The sequence below is a fragment of the Bos taurus genome, chromosome 6 (genome assembly GCF_002263795.3).
Source record: "Bos taurus isolate L1 Dominette 01449 registration number 42190680 breed Hereford chromosome 6, ARS-UCD2.0, whole genome shotgun sequence".
NCBI classification, from domain to species: domain Eukaryota; kingdom Metazoa; phylum Chordata; class Mammalia; order Artiodactyla; family Bovidae; genus Bos; species Bos taurus.
In genome coordinates this window covers 29,549,555-29,573,016 of record NC_037333.1, presented here as the reverse complement: position 1 = coordinate 29,573,016, position 23,462 = coordinate 29,549,555, and the positions used below count along the sequence as shown (strand labels likewise).

General features: G+C 37.0%; 1 protein-coding gene across 15 annotated transcripts in view; it reads left to right on the top strand.

The window, feature by feature from the left end:
* BMPR1B (bone morphogenetic protein receptor type 1B) overlaps positions 1–23,462 on the top strand; it is a 449,057-nt gene that overhangs the window by 247,405 nt on the left and 178,190 nt on the right. The gene's annotated exons all lie outside the window — the stretch shown is intronic.

The following is a 23,462-nucleotide window of genomic DNA, read 5'->3' as shown; positions in this document are numbered from 1 at the left end:
TAAATATTTGTAGACTGAAATTCTAACTTTGTCAAATAATTAGGTATTTAAGTTTAGAAGTCTACTAAAGAGTTAACGTTTACTATGCTTTGATTGCCTTGCAGTTTTTTAAGAAATAAAAGTGATACTTTCATGAGTTTTTAAATGTTTGCTATATTTCTCAATGTTTCAACATTTACTATTCTTAAGAACAGGAGAAGGCAATGGCACCCCACTCCAGTACTGTTGCCCGGAAAATTTCATGGATGGAAGAGCCTGGTAGGCTGCAGTCCATGGGGTCGCTAAGAGTTGGACACGACTGAGCAACTTGACTTTCACTTTCCACTTTCATGCATTGGAGAAGGAAATGGCAACCCACTCCAGTGTTTTTGCCTGGAGAATCTCATGGACGGAGAAGCCTGGTAGGCTGCAGTCCATGGGGCCGCACAGAGTCGGACACGACTGAAGCAACTTAGTAGTATGCTTAAGAATTATAATTAGAGATTAACTTTTTAGTTACTTGGAAGCCTAGGATTATATTTTTGTTATATACTTGTTTTATATCTTCAGTTCAATTCAGTTCAGTCACTCAGTTGTGTCCGACTCTTTGTGACTCCATGAATCGCAGCACGCCAGGCCTCACTGTCCATCACCAACTCCCGGAGTTCACTCAAACTCATGTCCATCGAGTCAGTGATGCCATCCAGCCATCTCATCCTCTGTCATTCCCTTTTCCTCCTGCCCCCAATCCCTCCCAGCATCAGAGTCTTTTCCAATGAGTCAACTCTTTGCATGAGGTGGCCAAAGTACTGGAGTTTCAGCTTTAGCATCATTCCCTCCAAAGCAATCCCAGGGCTGATCTCCTTTAGAATGGACTGGTTGGATCTCCTGGCAGTCCAAGGGACTCTCAAGAGTCTTCTCCAACACCACATATCAAAAGCATCAATTCTTCAGCGCTCAGCCTTCTTCACAGTCCAACTCTCACATCCATACATGACCACTGGAAAAACCATAGCCTTGACTAGACGAACCTTTGTTGGCAAAGTAATGTCTTATAGCCTTTTAAATTCTTTTTTTTTGGCTCTTGTAAACCCATTAAAGTAAGCCAAGCATACTTATTGATCCTAAGACATACAGTATTAATGTATTTTATGATCACTGAATTTGGAATATGGTTTAATGTCATCATATGACAATCACAGCGTTTTTTTTTTTTTTCTTAGTGTTAACATAAAATGGTGGTGTGCTGCATCATGTGAATAATGATGTTTTGTTTTTGAGGAAATACTTTAGTTACACTTTAAAGTTTTCGATACTGTTTGAAAATCATTAAAGTTTAATTTCTAGAGTAATTTTCCATTTGAATCACAAAGCTACTGTGAAAAAAATCACAAAAACACTTGATAGTCTTCTTCCCTACACTTCATATCCCTCAGTTACACTAGCAGAATAATAATTTGAAGGGGGTTTGCTATTACTAAAATGGAACTAGAGGGAGTGATTAATCACTTGACAGCGATTTCAAGGTACCACTTCTAACAGTGTGTGTAACGGAAACTTGTCCGTTTGCAGCTTCACACATGATCTCAGCCTGTTGTGTGACCTCCTCTATCAGGCACGGTTTCCATCTCCTAAATAAAGCAGAGGTGTCCTCCAGAGGCCATTCAGCTTTTGATAGAATATTAGAATCCTGTGTTAACAAGTTTGTGAGAATCTAGAATGTATCTCCCAGGCAGGAGGCAAGGGACTTTAAGAGTTGTCAGAGAAACTATGTAGAGTTGTCAAGTTTTAAAGAAACTATTTGACACCTCTGATTCACTGACTGACATTGTAGAAAGTCACCCATCTCTGAGCCTGTTTCAATACTTGCAAAATGGGAGAACTGGCCTGTAGAATGATAAATGAAAAAGTTGTCTCCGTAGGAATGGATGGATGTGTTTTAGAAAGAGTCACTTTGATTTCAGCAAAAAATTTGTTTGAACATTCATTGATTGGAAGAGACTGATCATTTGTTGGTTGGAAGAGGGTGATCCCAATAGTCTTTGAACTTAACATGTTTATTAATTAAATTAGTCATTGTTCCGAACCAAATGTTACTAAGATAGTTTATTATTCAGTCTGTCACCTTAAAGAAAAACAATTTAGACCTCACCTCTATCACATAGTCATTTAACTTATGTTTAGTTTCACATGACAATTAAAATATGATGGATAAGCATGCAGTACCCTAATTTAATTCAGAGATGCCTCAGCTGCAAGCTGCAGCTCCATATCTATTTACCTTCTTGATCTTATCAAATATGACACCACAGAGATCAGATTTAATTACCATTTTTCTCTTACTGCTTATTCATTGACAGATTTATTACCTTCAATATTTAATGTTACAGAATATTTTGGATTGATTATTCCAACAAAATTTGAGTTTTTAAAGCATCAAACACTTCATATGTAAACTGTAATAATGAGACTAATATAAATGTTGTTAATAAAATTTAACCTAATTTAATGTATTTGTTGCCACAAAATAGGAATTTGTGACACAATTTCTCTCTTATATAACATTATAATCTTACTAATGTAGTTTTGCACTTAAAATATACTTCATGTCTTAGGCAAAAGTGCTAAAAATAAAAGTTATAGAAGTAATCTTATTTAAGAGTGATAATTGTAAATAAGCTTCCTAAATGATTTTAAGATCATTTGATTTTCTTTGACATTGTATTGCATTTGTATTGAAGGTTTGGGTGATCATTTATTATAAATATTATAAATAATTGTGCTCAGAATCTTTAAGAAGTTAGAGGAATATTTAAATGGTGTTAATGCAAGATGTAGTTTATATAATATTCTTTAATATTCTTTTTCCCCCCACAATAAATAATAAGGTGAAAAAAAAATCATTCAGGCTATGGATAACATAAAATCTTCTTTGAAGAAATTTTATGAGTCATCTTTACAAAGTATTTGGGGGAGAATTAGGTTCACTTAAAAAATATAATTTGCATTCAGTGTCTTGCTAGCTGTAATTTTAGCTAACTTGTTTTTTATAACTTTATCTCTACTCATACTGATTTTTCAGATCTGTTTTTATTTTCATCTGATATTTAATTCAATAATTTTTTTTCCAAATGAACAACTTTTCATTGAGGTATCATTGATTTTCAGTGTTGTGTCCGTCTCAGGTGTGTAGCAAAGTGATTCAGTTATATATGTGTATTTTTTCAGACTTTTCTCGTGGATTTTTGCAAGATACTGAATACAGTTCTCGGTGCCATACAGTAGGTCCTTATTGTTTACTTTATATATATTAGTGTGTTTCTGTTAATCACAAACTCTTAACTTATTTCTCCCCCACCTCTTCTCCTTTGGTAACTGGAGGTTTATTTTCTGTAACTGTGAGTCTATTTCTGTTTTGTACATAGATTCATTTGTGTCATTTTTTACATTATACATATAATTACTATCCTATGATATTTGTCTTTCTCTGATTTGCTTCAGTTACTATTATAATCTCTAGCTCCATCCATGTTGCTGAAGAAGGCATTATTTCATTCTTTTTCATAGCTGAGTAATAATCCACTGTATGTTTATACCACGTTTTCTTGACTCATTCATCTTTATTCATTCATAGACATGTCCTGGTTATAAATACTGCTGCTGTGAACATTGCAGTGGATGTATCTTCTTGAGTTAGAGTTTTCATTGTTTGTGGATATATGGCCTAAATGAATAACTTTATATGATATATTTGAATATGAAAACAATCTGCTGTCTGTAGTACATTTGGGAAATGCAGACAATAAAAAGAAAATAGGTTTGTTCATTAGTTTCATCATCTCGGGTAACCATGGATGTCATATTGGTTCATTTCTTTCCATTACTTATTTATTCTAGGTGTGTGCATACATCCATGCGTTTTCATAAGTGTCTTGTAGACAGGCATACTACCCTCTCCATGGTGGGATGGGAGATATTATTGCAGTTATCTGCCTCTGGCCGTTCTTTGACCACACCTTTACAGCCCTCTTACATTTAAAAAATGCTTATGTTTGTCATCAAAGCCCTCCTCCCCCAAGTAAGCTTCATTCCATCCTGCATTACCTTGGAGTCTAGGATCTTGTCTTGTAAATCAAATCCAGGTGCAGATGAGGCTCCTTGAGTAAGGCTTCAAGTATTGAAAATTCTTGAACTAGAGGATTTTCTGAAAAACTTTGAACTAAAGATGTAAGTTATCTGCCCTTTATGTAGCCAACATTTTATGGTATGACAGGCACAGGAAAATTCTGTGGTCCCACCTGTTCAAAGACAGAGAACTGAGAAGCTGCTGTATTCCACAGCAGATATCAAACCCAGATGGTCTTGCTGTCATTTGCTTAAGTTGGGGCTCAGTCTTTTTCTGGGAATTGTCCTCCTGACTCTTGATTCTTCTCACTATGTCTGTTTTTCCATCGTCTGAATTGTCATTCTTTTTCCAAAAAAACATGGCCTGAATTTGTTGCTGACAAGTTTTCTCAAGCTTCTACCTGTGCATGAAAGTTTGGGGTCCAAAATCCACTTTTTATTTTGTGGTGTTTTTGTTTGCTTTTAGCTCCAAATTTGCTAAGAAATTTTTAGAGTTTCTTATATGTTAATTTATAATTCACTCTGTTAGCAAAAGCCACACTCCCCAAATTTCTGAGATAATTGCTCTTTTACCAGAGGTTTCCTATGTGATGTGATAACACCCTTACTTTTTTTTTAATTGAAGTATAATTGACTTACAATATTATGTTAGTCTCGGGTATACAGCATAGTAATTTGATATTTTAATAGATTATACTCCATATAAATTATTATTGACTGTTGCTTTATTCCCTGCACTGAACATTGCATCCTTGTATCTTATTTTATACCCAGTAACTCGTGGGACTTCCCTGGTGCCTCAGATGGTAAATAATCTGCCTGCAATGCAGGAGACCTGGGTTCAGTCCCTGGGTTGGGAAGATCCTCTGGAGAAGAGAATGGCCACCCACTCCAGTATTCTTGCCTGAGAAATCCCATGGAAAGAGGAACCTGGCGGGCTACCATCCACGGGGTCGCAAGGAGTTGGACACGACTGAAGAACTGACACTAAAAACTTGTACCTCTTAACCCCTTACCCCGACTTTGCCCCCCAACCCCATTCCCAATCTTAAAATGCTTAGTAGTCCTGTTGCTTAGAGGAGAAAGTTGTCTTCTGTTCCCTTAACATCCTTAGAAGTTGTTTTATCTACTTTAAAGAATCTATGAGGCAACCATCTTGATATTGCTGAAATTTTGATACAGAGTGTTTATAGTCACATGCTTACCTTTACTTGTAGACCAGATTTTTCTGACATCACCTGGCATTTTATCTTTTCCCTGAGGCTCCCTTTTATTTTGCTCTCTGAAGCGATAGGAAATGAAAAATAGTTCTATTTTCAAACCTAGAAAGTTTGGTCTTATTTTTAATAGTTCCTCCAAATTTTGCTGAAAACCAAATAGTTCCTTTTTGAACTCATCCGTCTCTGGCAGCATCACGTCCTAAGGAACAAAGGGGAGGTACGTGCTCCTTTCAGTATGCTGTTCAGAAGTCTCCTTAAATTAATTCCTTGGCGTTCATTAGGTACATTTTCTATTTTTTTACCTCAGTGTGGGCAATCGTATTTTGCTAAATGTCCTTCAACCACTTAGCAAGAATCTGCTTTTCTCTGCCTTCAGAAAACATACCTCTTGTTTCTCTGGGGCCCTCACAGTCAAAACTCTTTGCGGCACATCAAGGTGTCATTGACAGTCTCATTCTGGCTTCCATCTGCTGTCTGGTCTAAAAGTCAGTACCATCAGTTTTGAGTTCACTTCCCTTTATTGTGCTACTTTCACTTCTGATATCAAAGTATGTTCTAGTTACATATTGCTTTCTAACAAAGAACTATAAAACACAGTGGCTTGAGACAGTAAAAACCAATGTTATCTCCTGCTTTCTGTGGGCCAGAATTCTGGGCAGAGCTCAGATAGGTGGTTCTGACTCCGTTTCTCTTGAATTTGAAGTCTTTGGTGTCTGGAGCCAAAATAGTGGGAGGCTGAAGCAGCTGAAGGTGTGGTCCAGGCATGTCTCTATTCATGTAGTCTTAAGGACTCTGTGAGTTCCCCCCGTTGGCAGTTTGGTCTTTTAGCATCATGTCCCCTGCGTAGTCAGACTGCTAAAGTAGTAGCCGGAGGCTTCAAGAACGTGGGTTCTGATGAGTCAGATGAGGGTCGGACCATATTTTAATCTCCTGGTCTTGAAGCACACAGTGTCACTTTGACTATAGTCGTCAGCTCATCCAGATTCAAGGAGAATTTAGACCTCGCCTCTCAATGGGATATAAGAAGAGCATTTGGGATAGGAGATATTGTTGTGGCCATTGTTTGAAAATGAAATCTACTGTGCTCTGTATCCAGTCTTTACAGGTCAGCTTCAAAATTTATGGAATATAGATATAGATGTTGTTAGAAATATTGATAGAACCTTTTATGTATGAAAAAAAAAACACTTAACATCCTTGCTTTCATCCTCAAATTTTGCTATTTAAACATTCATTGAATTTTTAGTTATAGCATTTAATGGGGATCTAAATTTAATGTTTTTCTCTTGACTAAGCCAAAATTAGGATTGTGGGTGGTACGTGTTTTAAGTTGTATCAAGTTCTTAGGCATGCAGAGTTTATGAATAGTAATAGTTTTAACTGGCCAGTTGTTGAAACCTTGTGGTTTTGTAAAAGAAGAAAAATGTTTCCTAAAAATTAAGAAAAATTACATTTCTTCCTACAACCTAGCTCTGCAGAAGAACGGACAGATTGTCACAGTAATTCTTAAAATTAATCTTTTGAAATCCTCAGAACATATGGTTGAACTTCATGAATATGAGCTGTGAGCTCTTCCATTAAAGGCGGTGAGCATGCAGCTGCCAGCATCTCCTTTCTTCTTGGTCGCATCAGCTTAGTTTGTCTTCTGTCACTCCATAACTGAGCCACATGTGCTTTGGAAAATTTTGGACTGTTTCGGATGTTTAGTCTGCATGGGCTGCACCCTGTCCCTGCATCTGATTACTTCAGCTCTCGTTCTGCTTTCAGCAGCAGTGCTGTCCAGCCAGCTTTTGTAGGAGTGCCAGGCCTGCAGTAGCTTGTGAAAGCCGAGGACCAGAAAACTGCGAGCTCTGTGAAACTCGACCGTGTCTTCACAGAACTCCTAAGAACCAGTTCTACTTAGCCCTCTTAAATGGATCTAAGGTGATATAAAATGAATAAAAAATACCAGAATGAAGTATCACAGTTGATTGCAATTATTATACCGAGGAAAAAGTATAGCACTTTTAAGCAATCAACGTGGCTTATCGACAGTGAAAATTCAGTATCATAAAAACAAAGGTAGCGTTGCGTGCATGCCAGGTCGCTTCAGTTGTGTCCCACTTTTTGCAACCTCATGGACGGTAGCCCACTAGGCTCTGTGCTTAGGATTCTCCAGGCAAAAATACTGGAGTGGGTTGCCATTTCCTTCTCCAAGGTAGCATTGCTTAGTGAAATATTACCTGTAATTTGAATGATCTTTCAAAATATATTCAAAATGTGTATAAGTTCTAACATAGGATTGCATATTACATGTCATAGTTATAATTTTGCCTCAGCAATTCACCCTGAGTAAGTTTCTCTGTGATATAAATTCCAGCAAGCAACCTAGTAGAGTCGATTTGGTCATTTAATATCAACCAGATTTTTAAGACTATTGAATTGTATTTCAAACAAAAGAATTCAGATCATTAGGTAAGTAGTAATCCTATAAAAGCAACAAATGACAAAATAATATGACAGCATTGAAAACTGGGTCATAAAGTAACATAAAAGTAACATGAGATAAGAAAATAATTGGAATGTCAGATTGTGATAAATATTTTCAGCTCATTTCAATTAATTCACTTAGCATTTAATTGTATTATGAAGGGTATTAACAGTTTAATATTATGACTTATTCATGAAAATTGAACTTATTCATTTAAAGTTGAAATGCATATGTTCCATTTAATAGTCTCCTACTCAAATTTTACAAGTTATTATTATTTTTTTTTTTTTCTGAGCAAGTCGGTAACTCATTGATTGTCAGAGTAGTGACTGTGTTAGGCTTATGTGTTCACCATTATGCAAGATCAGATGAACTGAAATTTATTAATAATTTTAGAACAATCTTTTTGGGCCTTTATATTTTTTGCCTACTTCCCCTCCTACCCATCTGCACACTGCTTTACAAATCTTCTTATGCCACATGGATTCTTAAAGCCGCTCACTGGTTTCTCATTGCCAGGAGGATGACAGATATAAAAGCCCAGGCCCTCCATGATTAGCTTCTTCCTCACTTTCTTGCCTTGTCTCCTGCTTCTCCCTCCACTGCAGCCTCTGCTCCATCCACAGAGACTGCTTGTCATTTTTTGCACAGACTGTACTATCTCTCACAGCTCTGCCTCTTTTGGGATGGATCCATCTCTGCCTGTTTTCCTAGACTAATTCTACTCACCCCATTTAGGCTTTCCTTTCCTTCCCAATGAATTAAGTGCTCTTTTGGGATGGATCCATCTCTGCCTCTTTTCCTAGACTAATTCTACTCACCCCATTTAGGCTTAGTTCCATGACTACCTTTCCTTCCCAATGAATTAAGCGCTTATATTTTTTCACTTACATACAGCTCTTACATTGGTTTTATTACTATACATTATAGCTTTTGCCGGTGTGCTACTTGGAGACTGGACTTGTGTCATACTTAGGTTTATGTTATCGATGGCGGGCATATATTAGATATTCAAATTTGTTTACTGAAGGAGTGAATGATTGAACGAATTTATGGTGCATTTTATTTTTCATTTACATCTGCAGTCTTAAATCATCGAATCCTCTTTTTCAATGGGTCTCTTTTCTTGCTGGGAGCATAGCAGTACCTCTCATTTCACATTTCAGCTTTTTCACATTTTTTTCATATTCCTCACTTTTTTGTCCTTTTACCAAGGAGGAGAGAGTGGTAGGCACCAGGGCCTGTCATTGGTAATGTATATTTGCAGCTCCTTCCAGCACTTGGCTGCTTTATGTGTCTTACCTTCAGTAGTGGGAGGCTGATAAGTCTGCGTTATTTCATTAATTAGGTGTTTGTCTAACACCACAAAGGATGGTACTGTGAATGTGCAAAAGTGCATAAACATAGCTCTTGATGTCAATTAATGTATTGTCTACTAGAAAAAAGGAGACAGATACTTAATACAAGATGGGGATGCTGTGGGTTTTCATAAAGGTATAGAAAGAATGCACAGGCTATTTTGAGATAGGTTAACTCAGCTAGCTTTATCAGATAGAACTTAAAGAAGATAGGGTTGAATAGAAGTTGTCATTTCTTTTGACTCGCATACTGTGAATTCCATACAGATGGACTGTGCAGAAAATTTATCTACTGTCTTGAAATTCCTTTAAAGAAAAATTGGTGGTAGTACAGTACTTACATATGCAATTTTGATGAAATATTGTCTTGGGTAGGCAAATTGAGAAATATCTTAAGTTTATTTCCTATGGAGGGGTTGACTTTTTAAATAAAATTCCTTCATGTAGGTCATGTATTTTAATGTCCTCATGAAACTGGAGGAGATGGTATCTCAGCAGAGCTTGTAGGACTGTAGAGCCACATGATAGTTGAGTCAGTTTTAGCTGATTGGTTTGCCTGCCTGAAATGGGACCAGGACTTGATTGCTTTTGCTTTTCTTTAATTTTGGTACCTTAGTTTATGCATAATTATTAGCTGTTACAAAATAAGAACTTAGGTTGACACTAAGAGCTGGAAAATGAGACATTTGATGACTGTTAGGAAACTTTATTCTCTGTTAAATGCAGTCCAAAAAAAGGTGTTCTAGTGTTTATTTGAAAATAGAGATGCCATCTGCACCTGATTAATATGTCTAAATATTTTAACCCATGATGAGTTTCTCAGGTTACAGCAGTTCTAAATAAATCCCATTTCTCCTCAAAGGTTATTTTCCAATGCAGTGCTGGTGAGCAAACTCTTAGCAGAATTATATACTACAAAATGATGTGCCATTTACAGTGGATGGGACATGTGGTCTGCACTAGAGAACTCCCACGGTTAATGCTACAAATAGTCAAAAAGAATAATGTAAGGAAAATTCAGAAACCATCTCCAATGTTTTGTGTATCATTTTTTTTCTTCAGAGACACAAAGTTATTCACAGATTATAAGCAAACATATTCTAGGATTTACAGGGAGAATTACATTAAAGCAATGAATCAGGAAATGGGTATAACTGAGTGGGGCATTACCCAAAGAACCATTATTCACCTAAATTATTTGAATTTCTAGAGGTACCTGTTTCAATAATTGCTTTCATTTTTATTGTTCTTTAGAAGAATTTGCTTAGGAAACTAATGTATTCTTAAGGCCTATTGTTTCTTTTCCCCAGGTATCCAGATAGAAATTAGACATTTAAGTGCATGACAGAAATTTCAGCTCACATTTAATCTTCCAATGAGTGTTTATGTAATTAGAATCTTTCCATGGCTTAAGTTAGTGCTTTCGCTGGGTGGCATATCAGAATCCCATGGAGGGTTTCAGAGAACACTTGATCACTGGTTCCTGCTTCAGTGATAGGTCTCGGATGTGGCCTAGGCATTTGGATTTTTAAAAGCATTACAGGTGATTCTCATGCGCAGTACAGTTTAAGAACCACTGGCCTAAAACACCTACATCATTCAGTGCTAATTATTTAACTTCATTGTGTATCTCTGCCCACCTCCCCCAACGTTTTTCGTGTTTGTCATTTTTGTTGTTATTGTTGTTTTTTTGTCATTTGAAAGCCAAGGATTGTTCTTACCCTGGGATCTTTCCATTAGCAGTTCCGCCCTCCTGGAATGCTCTTCCTACAGATCCTTATATGGTTTATCTCCTTCTCATCTTTCAGGTCTCAGCTCCATGGGCTCTTCAGGCAAAGCTTTTCTTCATTCCCCGTCTCCAAAGCTTTCTTTTCCCCAGCATTGTCATGTTATTCTGTTGTATTGTTGCCATTCTGAAGGGACCATGAGATGTTTCATTCATTTGTTAGTCCTCTCCACCCCCAACTATAAGGTAAACCCCAGGTATGTCTGGTTCACCATCATATTCCCAGCATTAAAAGCCAAGCCTGTCATCCAGCAGTTCCTTGATAAATATTGTTTGAATAAGTGAATTAAAATGTCAATAGAAAAAATATTGTGGGAATATGGCTCCCTGGAATATGCCTCCTGACTCATTTGAAAAGACCCTGATGCTGGGAAAGATTGAAGGTGGGAAGAGAAGGGGACAACAGAGGATGAGATGGTTGGATGCCATCACTGACTCAATGAACATGAGTTTGAGTACACTCCAGGGGTTGGTGATGAACAGGGAAGCCTGGTGTGCTGCAGTCCATGGGGTCGCCAAGAGTCAGACACGACTGAGCGACTGAACTGAACTGATGGCTCAAGCGGTAAAGAATTCTGCGTGCAAGGAGACCTGTGTGAGCCCTGGATCTGGCAGATCCTCTGGAAGTGGAGATGAAACCCACTCCAGTATTCTTGCCTGGAAAATTCCGTGGACAGAGGAGCCTGGTGAGCTACAGTCCATGGAGTTGCAAAAAAGCTGGACAAGACGGAGCGACTAACACGGCTACTCTAGTACTATACGTAATTATCTTTTCCTCTCCAAAAACAAAACCTAATATGGGATCACATTTTAAAAATTAGAAGAAAGTTTGAAGATGAAATTAGTGAAAATGTCAACAGGCAGAGAAGAAATAAACCTTGACATTTGCCCCACCCCCACCCCCCTAGTACTGAAACCTCTGGGTCAGTGATATTAAGACTGGGCTATTTATTACTACTGGAGGCTCTCATTGCGTGGCTGTACTTTGCGTCTTAACCATCATCCCAAAGTGCCACACATGTGAAATCTTCACATACTTTCTTCTATTACTTCATATAGTTTACTTCTATTAGAGGAGCTCTCTGATAGCACCTCCTCCTCCATAAAGCCTTCCCTGAGCTCAGTCTCCACGAAGAGCTGGTTTCCTGTGTTCTGCTTGCTTGCCTCAGGCTGTCGCCAGGCTGTGTTATAAAGATCTGTCACCAGTCCCTGTCTCCCTCACCAGCTTCCCTGAGAGCACTGATTGTGCTATAGTACCAAGCCCATCACTGGTTCTCAGCAAGTGTTATGTTGAATGAAAGCATAAATAAATACAAAATACTCCACAAGAAGCATTACAACTGCCAATTAAAATTATACAATGGATTTGTCAGGAATATAAGTAAGTTCAAGTGGTTTTTAATAGAATAAAGCAATAAATAAGGGTATTCTAGGCCAACTTGGGGGTGTGATGTTATGCACAGTTAGGAAATTAAGAAAACATTCTTGGTGCCAATAAGTCTGAGCACAGGCTTCCAACTGATACGGGGCTTGTCATCTATACAAGGTTTTCATCACTCACTTGGGACTTTTATACATTATTTACCCTTTATGATAAACTTCGTTTCAATAGCTGCTATTCAGATGGATGCATTTTCCAGTAACACCTGATATGCATTTTAAAATGTAGCTTTTAATTGGTATTGATTGCCAGTAAACCCAATGATAACTTTCTTCAGTGTATTTTGAACTTCATTATTCTGCCCAATAGAAAATGGAGCAATCTTTGGGCATATAAATATTTAAAATTCTCTAGGTAGATCCCTGTTAGTTCCATGGTATCATTGTTATCATTTTAGTTTTTGAATACTTCTTAGGGTCACTCTTTCAGACTGTATCCCACTTCAAAATTGCTATCACTATGCATAAGTTTACCAGAAAGCTAGATTTTTTAAAAAGGAAAATCATGTAATTGGAGTGAACATTTTCAACAGCATTGTGGAATTGTTCATTGCCTCATTTTATGTCACAAAGATGATAAAACAGAGAAGTGAACACTCAGGACAGAAATGCCATCAGGTCCCCACAGACCATCCTTAAGTGCAGTGTTATCACTACTTTGTTGCTGGCAGACTCCAGATTGGTACTTGCTTTTCCTTTCTGCTTTTAGGAGGAAGCACTAAATTTGTCACACTTCTAAAAATGAGACAAGCAAGAAGGAGTAAGGAGTTTTAATATCAGCCTTACAGCACCCAAAGAAGTTTGTTTGTTTGTTTGTTTATCTTTTTTTTTTAATTTTTGAGTTTGCATCCCCACATAGTTGGATCTAGTTCTATTATACCAGCTCAAATATTACTCTGATGAAATTTAGGGTTCAGAGAATTTTGTTTGTTCTTGAAAAGATACAGAAACTTGTAAATGCTGCTTCACAGGGCATTTCTAGTGAACACTTGGTTTGGTGTGTTAGGTGAGTGTAACATGGGATTTGTGTTGTGGGCAAAAGGGAAATGAAACCTAAAGGATAAGGCCAGGTCGAGATGGCTGAGTGGCCTCTGTTCTGTGCTGAAGGCTTGAATCCTCTGTCGGCAAGATGAGGTGTTGAAATTTTGTAACCCGTGGAAGCAGTGTAGAAGACGGACGGAGGAGGCAGAGTGGTGACAGGAGAGTCGATGGTGAGTCTTTCAGTGTTTAAGGTTACATAAAAGCTAGACCTGAATTTTGGTAGGAACAGAGGGAAGGGTAGGAGGCATGAACTTGAGAGGTATTCCAAAGCTAGACAGAGTAGTAACTAATTAGAATTGGGGGAGAACAGAAGTAGAACACTGAAATTTTTGCTGAGTAATGGTACTGTCATTACCCAAGTCATGGGGGGGGGGTGTGTGTGTGTGTGTGTGTGTGTGTATGTTGCCATTATTAAAAAAAATATATATTTGCCTCAAACTGGAATACTTCAGTTTATCCATTAGGTGTTATTATTTTTTTCAATAGGAAAATCCATACTGAGGGAGGGTCCCTCAGGTGTTGTTAAAATGTGTAGTAATACAGGCCAAGGGTTTAATATGAAAAGTCCCAAATTCAGTTTCTGTCTATATTTCTTTAAAATGTTGGCACATTGGGCTGTTCCTTGCCTACTTTGGATTTCCATTTTTGCTTATGTAAAGTAGGAATTTTTTCTCATTGGCTTATCCTAATGGTCAAATGAGAAAGCATATGAAGAAAGACTCCTTAAAAACATGCCGTATAAATGTGAGTCAATAGATTTGTACAGAGTTGGCCAGCAAGAGGGGGAATACCCCATCAATATGGGTCCATGCCCTGAGCGGGGTCTGAGTTCCTGTACTTCTGAAGTGTTCCTTTATGTTCTTCACTGATGTGATTTAAGTATCCGAAATGAGTGGCAGTTTGTATATGCTTTTTCAAAGATGGATAGTTATACAAAGCAGTTATTTTAATTTAACGGTTCAATACATATTCTCTTCATAATAAAATAGAAATATAATCAGGTTGATTCCTAAATTGATGTGCTGTTTTTTAACATTATTTCATTTCTTCAGTGGATTATGAAAGAATATAAGGATATTCTTTCTTTACCTTTTCTATGCGCATGTAGAAGTCATGTCCAACTCTTTGTGACCCCATGGACTGTAGCCCGCCAGACTCTTCTGTCCATGGGATTCTCCAGGGAAGAATACTGGAGTGGGTTGCCATGCCCTCCTCCAGGAGGTCTTCCTGACCCAGGGATTGAACCCAGGTCTCCTGCATTGCAGGCATATTCTTTATCATCTGAACTAGCAGGGGAGCTCGTTTTTACTTTTACCTCCCACCTATCCTCAACCTAGTTCCAGCTCTGATCTTGGCCAATGTAAGCTGAATACCAGGATGAAGCAAATTAGAGGAAGGGAAAAAGCACCTCAAAGGGCACTCCTGTGCAGTTTTCACCTATTCCAAAGTAGTCTAATGAAATCAGAGCTTACAGAAACTAGAAAGATTGCTTTAGTTCACCTCAAAGTTTATTTAACTTACTGTTGGAAATATATATGACAATATTCAGATCCACTAAAATACAGAAGTAAAAGTAAGATTTAAAATATTTTCGTCTTTCTTTCTGCATTACTCTGTATTTACTTTTGACAATGCATTTCAAGAGAATTTCAAGCCCTGTCAAGCAGGACAGCCAATAGAAACAACCCCATTTTATGTGTAAACCAAACGAGAGTAATAGATATATCATTCATTTCTTGTTAAAATTGGTTGGCATTATTGTTTTCTTCCTATTTCTTCTCCTTTTTTTGAGACATATTTTGATTAGAAAAATGTGGCATTAAAGTGAATAATGATATTCTTTGGCTTTACAAATTTAAGTCTTGCATATGAGAACAGATAGATCATATAGCAGTAAAATAAACCAGTGATGTTTTTATATTCTTTTATGAATTTTAATAATTCTTTTGTGAGATTTAACATATATTCCTATTTTCCATGCCCGTTTAATTATTCAGTGATGCTTTTATGACTTACTGTTGTGTGATTAATAGTAACAAAGGTCAGCTTAAATGTGGTAGATAGGTATTTCCCTCCTCCACTGAACTGATTTTTGCTGAATTCTTCCTGGCTGGGATTTCTCCTTTTCCATCCTAAGGAATGCATGGTGGTAGCTTGTCTTACTGAGTTCCTCAATCTCTCCTGCTCTCCTTATCTGACAGAAATCCTTCTGGTAGGGGCGATTTTAGGATCGCCTTGCCTCTCCTGTCTTGGAGGGGGCGCTTAGTTCTTTCTCAGGATATCTGTTCCTCTGTTCAACAAAATATACTCTAGTTGTTTCTAGAAATGTTCCATTAAATTAACATCACATTGCTAATTATGGATATCTGTATGAATAAAAAGATCCTCAAATGAATTGTCCTTGAAAAAGCAACAAAAACTGAGAGTTGAGATCTTTTTGGTGACAGAAAACCTTTGTTTCCAGTGTTGGGTGATCATCTGAAATATTAGAACTACTCAGCAATTAATGGAATTAATAATTCTCAAAGATTCTTACTGTTAGATAGACAATCTAATTTTCATTTTGAACTGATTTTAGAGAAATTTGAATTAGTGAAGTTAATTCCTTAAATTTAAGAAATATTAAAGCTATGTAATGATTGTAAGACCTGTACACTTTTGTAAGAGTAGAAAATTCCTGAAATTATATTGCAAATAAATATTATATTTCCAATATTTTTGAAATTGTCCTTACTGTTATATAAATATATATGCCATTAAGAGGAAAACAAATGGAAATACTGGTATGTAGCTGAGAACTCAGCTATTAATATTAATCATGAAGAGAGACATTAGTATAGTTTTATATGAGACCAATTAGCAACAACTACAAGAATAACTCGATAATCTTGATGTTTTTCACTCTTTATTGTTACTTTTTTTTGTTAAATGTTATTGAGCTTTTTTATTGATTATGGTTATATGTGTTCCATGCACTATGAATTTCAAAACAATTTCTATTTATAAGTGATACAATGTTTAGTTTGTCATTTGTTTGATGTCAAATACAAATTTAAAAGGACTTCTATTCTTTGCTCTATCATTTTTCTGCTTCATATTTTTCCCCTTTTAAGTTTATATACAGCATTGTTCTGATTGAAAGAGCCTTTTTTATTAATTATGTAGTCAATACCTTCAACTAATAATGGATAGGTACTTAGAATAAACTGGCAGCAGTAAAGGTTAGTAGACCTATGTATGATTTTCCTGTGGGGTCCCGGGAGCCCAAAGTATTTATTACATGAGAACAAAGAACCTTAGAGTTAAAGGTAAGTGACTTTCTTTATAATATGACTAATAGGAGACCTGTGTTCATTGGAAGGAGTGATGCTGAAGCTGAAACTCCAGTACTTTGGCCACCTCATGCAAAGAGTTGACTCATTGGAAAGGACTCTGATGCTGGGAGGGATTGGGGGCAGGAGGAGAAGGGGATGACAGAGGATGAGATGGCTGGATGGCATCACTGACTTGATGGACGTGAGTCTGAGTGAACTCCGGGAGTTGGTGATGGACAGGGAGGCCTGGCGTGCTGCGATTCATGGGGTCGCAAAGAGTCGGACACGACTGAGCGACTGATCTGAACTGAAAGGAAAAACAAGGAGAAAACCATCCATAGTTTGTTTCTAACCAGGCATATTATAGAATCAGTTTTCTTTCTCTTCAATCTTTTACATGGAAAGTCACATATTTCCTCGGTACTTTTGAAAAATCATGGCCAATTTGGATTACTAATATTTTCCTAGAACCCATTGCCCCTGAGGAGTGTGTCATTCTTTATGGTGTTGAGTAAATTTGTAGCCTTCATGATTAAGTTTGTCAGCAATGTATTTTAAGGTCGTTCATTTCTTAATCAATTTTTTGCTTTTTCTCCACGTCTAACCTCAAGGAAGCATTAAAGTATTCATATAACAGGATTACAGTTCCAGTTTCCTAGCACTTATCTAATAGAGTACTTAATTATTACCAAATTGAAAATACTAATATAGGTATTCATCATAATACTGAACAGAGGGTTAGTACATATTCTTTGTCATTACAAATTTTAAAAGTTTCTTTACTAAAAATTCTGTTGAAAATGCAGAGGAATTCAAATTATTAGTTTAAAAATGGAAGCAATATACGAATAAATCACATGTCTAATCCCTAATCTTTCATTTGTTGATTAGTTTGTTCATTTATTCAGCTAAGAAGTAAGTGATCATGTCTGTGTCACATATAACTTGAAAATATGCCTTAAGCTTTATTCGGTCCTGAGCTTTTTTGAAATTGTATTTACTGAAAAGAGTAAATGTTCAAAAGGCCAAGAAGCACACGAAAAGATAGTGAACGTTTTGTCATTAGGGAAATGGAAATTAAAATCACAATGAGATTGTGCTTTATACTTAGTGTTGCTGTAATAAAGATAGTTGATTACAGGTGTTTATAGGAATGTGGAGAAATTGGAACCCTCATACTTTGCTGGTGGGGATGTAAATGGTGCAGTCACTTTGAAAAGCTAAAAGTGAAAGTGAAGTTGGTCAGTTGTGTCCGACTCTTTGCAGTCCCATCGACTGTAGCCTTGCAGGCTTCTCTGTCCATGAGATTTTCCAGGCAAGGGTACCGGAGTGGGTTGCCATTTCCTTCTCCAGGAGATCTTCCTGACCCAGGGATCAAACCTGGATCTCCTGCGTTGCAGGCAGACACTTTACTCTCTGAGCCACCAGGGTAGTAGTCACTTCAGAAAACAATTTGACAGTTCTTTATGTTGTTAAACATAAAATTACCATATTACTTAGCAGTTTCACTCTTGCTGTTTACCCACGAGAAATGAAAATGTAAGTTCACCCAAAAACTTGTACATGAAATTTCATAGCAGCATTTTTCATAATAGCTCAAAAATGGGGACAACCCAAATGTCCATCAGCTAATGAGTGGATAAATAAAAAGCGTATTTTAGACAGTAAAGTATTATGACACAGTAAAAAGAAGTGAAGTACTGATACTCAGATCAGAGGTACTATATGAAACTCATCTTTTTGATGAGGAAACTAAGGTTATATAACTTGTAACTTGAGAAAGATGAAAACTCAAGTCAGCTTGACTTTAGAACACTCAGTCTCTACACTGTGATGAGTGGTTTGTTGTTTTAAATCATTATCCCCACCTGTCTTTCTCTTCTTTTATTGTAGCCAAACTTTTTGTAAGAGTGATCCTACTCAATGTCTCATTTTAATTGCTTACCTTTCTTCTCCTGTGGAAACAGTTTAGCCACCATTGATCTTTCTTTCTTTTTAAATACCTGCTTTATTGAAATATAATTCATATACCATTAAAAGTATCCTTGTAAAATGTGCAGTTCAGAGATGTTTAGTATCACAGTGCTGTCTGAGGGCTGTGTATTATGGGTTGTTTTTAATTACTTTAATGTTGGATCTTTCTGTGGTATTTGGATTTGCTGACCTCTCCCTCCAGAATATTCCTTCCTCATTCACTCTGGGTCCCATTCTCTCATTCTTCCCCTACTTAACATTCATAATTGTTTTATGGTCGTTATGGACTTTTCTTCCTTGACCCATTTCTTCAGTGTGGATTTTGGGTGTCTTATAATCACTAAGAGGCCTTGTGACTTCAGGAACCACTTGTATTGGTATATGGCTCACAAGTGCCTATTTCAGTCATTTATACCATACATATTTATTGTGCATTTATTGTGTGCAAGGCTCAATTTAGGCCCTTGAAATGTGTGCTATCATTGAATTTGCATTCTGTTGGAAAGAGATTTGTCTTTTCCAGAATGTCATATATTTGAAATCATACATACATCGTTCTCTTCAGACTGGCTTCTTTAACTTCAGTTCATTTCAGTCGGTCAGTCGTGTCTGACTCTTTGTGACCCCATGAATCGCAGCATGCCAGGCCTCCCTGTCCATCACCAACTCCCGGAGTTCACTCAGACTCACGTCCATCGAGTCAGTGATGCCATCCAGCCATCTCATCCTCTGTCGTCCCCTTCTCCTCCTGCCCCCAATCCCTCCCAGCATCAGAGTCTTTTCCAATGAGTCAACTCTTTGCATGAGGTGGCCAAAGTACTAGAGTTTCAGCTTTAGCATCATTCCTTCCAAAGAAATCCCAGGGCTGATCTCCTTCAGAATGGACTGGTTGGATCTCCTTGCAGTCCAAGGGACCCTCAAGAGTCTTCTCCAACACCACAGTTCAAAAGCATCAATTCTTTGGCACTCAGCCTTCTTCACAGTCCAACTCTCACATCCGTACATGACCACAGGAAAAACCATAGCCTTGACTAGATGAACCTTTGTTGGCAAAGTAATGTCTCTGCTTTTGAATATGCTATCTAGGTTGGTAATAAATTTTCTTCCAAGGAGTAAGCATCTTTTAATTTCATGGCTGCAGTCACCATCTGCAGTGATTTTGGAGCTCCCAAAAATAAAGTCTGACACTGTTTCCACTGTTTCCCCATCTATTTCCCATGAAGTGATGGGACCAGATGCTATGATCTTCGTTTTCTGAATGTTAAGCCAACTTTTTCACTCTCCTCTTTCACCTTCAACAAGAGGCTTTTGAGTTCCTCTTCACTTTCTGCCATAAGGGTGGTGTCATCTGCATATCTGAGATTATTGGTATTGATTCCAGCTTGTGCTACTTCCAGCCCAGCGTTTCTCATGATGTACTCCGCATAGAAGTTAAATAAGCAGGGTGACAATATACAGCCTTGACGTACTCCTTTTCCTGTTTGGAATCAGTCTGTTGTTCCATGTCCAGTTCTAACTGTTGCTTCCTGACCTGCATACAGATTTCTCAAGAGGCAGGTCAGGTGGTCTGGTATTCTCATCTCTTTCAGGATATGCATTTAAATTTCATTCATGTCTTTCATGACTTGATAGCTAATCTTTTAGTACTGATAATATTCCACTGCCTAGATGTACCACAGTTTATTTATCTAGTCACTCACTGAAGGATCTTCTGGTTGCTTCCAGTTTTTTGCCAGTTATAATTAAAGTTTCTATAAACATCTGCATTTTTGTATAGGCATACGTTTTCAAATCCTTTGGGTAAATATGAGTGTGATTGATAAATCATATGATAAGAGTATGTTTAATTTTGTAAGAAACCTCCAAACAGTCTTTCACAGCGGCTGGATCATTTTGAATACCCACCAGCAGGAAATGAAAGTTCTTCTTTCACATCTTCACACCACCAGTTACACACCTCAATCAGCATTTAGTGTTGTGTGTGTTCTGGATTTTAGTCATTCTAAAAGTTGTATAGTGGTATGGCATATCGTTGTTTGAATTTGCATTTCCTTGATGACAGATGAATTAGAGCATTTTCCATATGCTTATTTGCCATCTGTATATCTTTTTTTGTGATATATCTATTAAGATCTTTGGCTCATTAAAAAAATTTTTTTTGGGGGTTTTTAGAGTTCTTATCTTTTAGATAACAGTCCTTCATTAGATGTCTTTTGCAAATATTTTCTGTTTGTGACTTGTGTTCTCATTGCCTTGATATTGTCTTTCTCAGAGGTTATTAATTTTTAAGTTCAACATACCAATTATTTTTTTTATGGGTCATGCCTTTGTTGTTTTATCTAAAAAGTCGTCATCATATCCAAGGCCATCTAGGTTTTATCCTGTATTATACTCTAAGAGTTTTACAGCTTTGCATTTTACATGGAAGATCTGTGATCTATTTGTAGTTAATTTTTGTGAAGGGTGTAAGATCTGTGTCCAGATTCAATTTTTTGCCTATGGATGTCCAGTTGTTCCAGCACCATTTGTTGAAAAGATTGTCTTTGCTTTATGGTTTTGCCTCTGCTCCTTGTCAAAGATTAGTTGACTTTACTTAAGTGAGTCTATTTCTGTGCTTTCTGTTGTGCCATTGATTTCTTTTCTTTCTCTAATATCACACTGTCGTGATTACTACAGCTTTATAGTCAGCCTTGATGTTACTGTCAGTCTTTCATCGTTGTTCTTACTTACTGTTGTTGGCTATTCTAGGTCTTTATCCTCTCTGTGTGAACTTTAGTATGAGTTTGTTAATATCCAAAAAGATGGATTTTGGTGGAGATTACATTGAATCTATAAATAAAGTTGGGAAGAACTGGTATTTTGGTAGTGTTAAGTCTGCACACCTTTGACTCTATGTAGTCCTTACCCTTCAGTCAAATCAAAGACAAAACCCTTCAGGCTATTTTTTATAAGGCATATCAATCATTTTAATTTTGTCCACTGATTAATTTCTTCATCTCATCTTCTTGCTACCCTTTAAAACTCAAAATTCTAGGAGTTTCCTGAGAGAACTGTATGATAAGGCTTTAATTCCTTACTGACTTCCTGAGGGCACGGTGTAGTCCTCTTCCTTGCTTAGCCTTGGCTTCCTCTGTTTAAGTAACTGATAGAAAGACAGTATGTGGTACTATAGTCCAGTCAGACAGGTGTGACCTGAATCCCAGATCTACTGATTATTAGTTGTATGGCTTCAGACAAGTCACTTTATAACCCCAAGACTCATTGTCTTTTTCTTGAAAAAGGCAAAAGCATACTCATCTGTCAGAGTTTTAGTGTTAGAGATAGTTCTATAGTTTCTATTAGGCAATAATCACTCAATAATATTCTCTTTTAGACCACATGCTTCAGGAAGTCAAGAGACTTAACTAAAGTCCCTAATTTTCATTAGGGCTCTCTCTTTGTGATGATTCTGTTTTGCCAAATGTGTAATGTCATGTATCTACCATTACAGTGTCAAAATAAAGCCAAAACACGTAGCTTCTCTGCCCTAAAATTCCCTGTGCTCCATCTGCTCATTCCCCCTCCCCACCCAAACCCTATAGCCTTTTCAGACTAGCTTCTTTCACTTAGCAATTGAATAAATGGTTTTAATGGAGTGAGTGTCCAGAGTCTTAACTTTTACACACTAATTTCTCTTAATATTGATTTAGCTCAGAACAATGCTTTATTCACAGCAGTCTCTCTTTAACTTTACAAAAGAAAGATGTATACTTGCTGCTGCTGCTGCTAAGTAGCTTCAGTCATTTCCGACTCTGTGTGACCCCATAGACAGCAGCCCACTAGGCTCCTCTGATCCCTGGGATTCTCCAGGCAAGAATACTGGAGTGGGTTGCCATTTCCTTCTCCAATGCATGAAAATGAAAAGTGAAAGCAAAAAAAAAAAGTGAAAGTTGCTCAGTGCCCGACTCTTAGCAACCCCATGGACTGCAGTCTACCAGGCTCCTCTGTCCATGGGATTTTCTGGGCAAGAGTACTAGAGTGGATTGCCATTGCCTTCTCTGGCATATACCTATCCATCCCAAATCATACTATGGTGCATTGTAGCTAAGATCATAGAAAACTTAGCAATTAAACAATTTAAATTAATGTCTTAGGTTTTTTTTGTGGAAAAGTAAGAATTTTTTTGTTGTTGCGGAGAGGTTTAGGGTGAAAAATGAAAGAATTTTAGTTACAAAATACATTATGTAAGAATTCTCTGAGGAAGTGAGATGGAAATAAAGGTTGATAAAATAGTAATATAAAATTTTCAGCTTGAAAGAAGAGTCTATTCATGTATTTTTAAAATGCATAACAATTTTATGACCCTGAATTTAGGTTCTATTGCATATTCTTAAAATAGTTGATAGAAGTTTTATTTTAAAATGTTTAAAATGTCAGTATTTCCAATAGAGTGGAAATTAAATTCTTTTCAAGTACATATTTTACCACAGGTGAAAAATTGTAGGCATTAACTTGATAATGTGTTAATGGTTACATATTTTTCAAAATTCTTTTAAGGGTCTGTGAATAAAAATAGTTGAAGACTACTCACCTACTATATAAAACCCAGTTTTTTAACCTGGTATATATAACCCTTCATCACCTTTCTCCTTCTAGTCCCTTTTTTTTTTTTTTTTTTGTCATTTAACCATTTCCTGCTTTACATTCTGTGCTCCAGTAAAAGAAAACTTAAAAATTCCATATCATTTTTTTCTTGCCTCCTTGTTTTCATTGTGT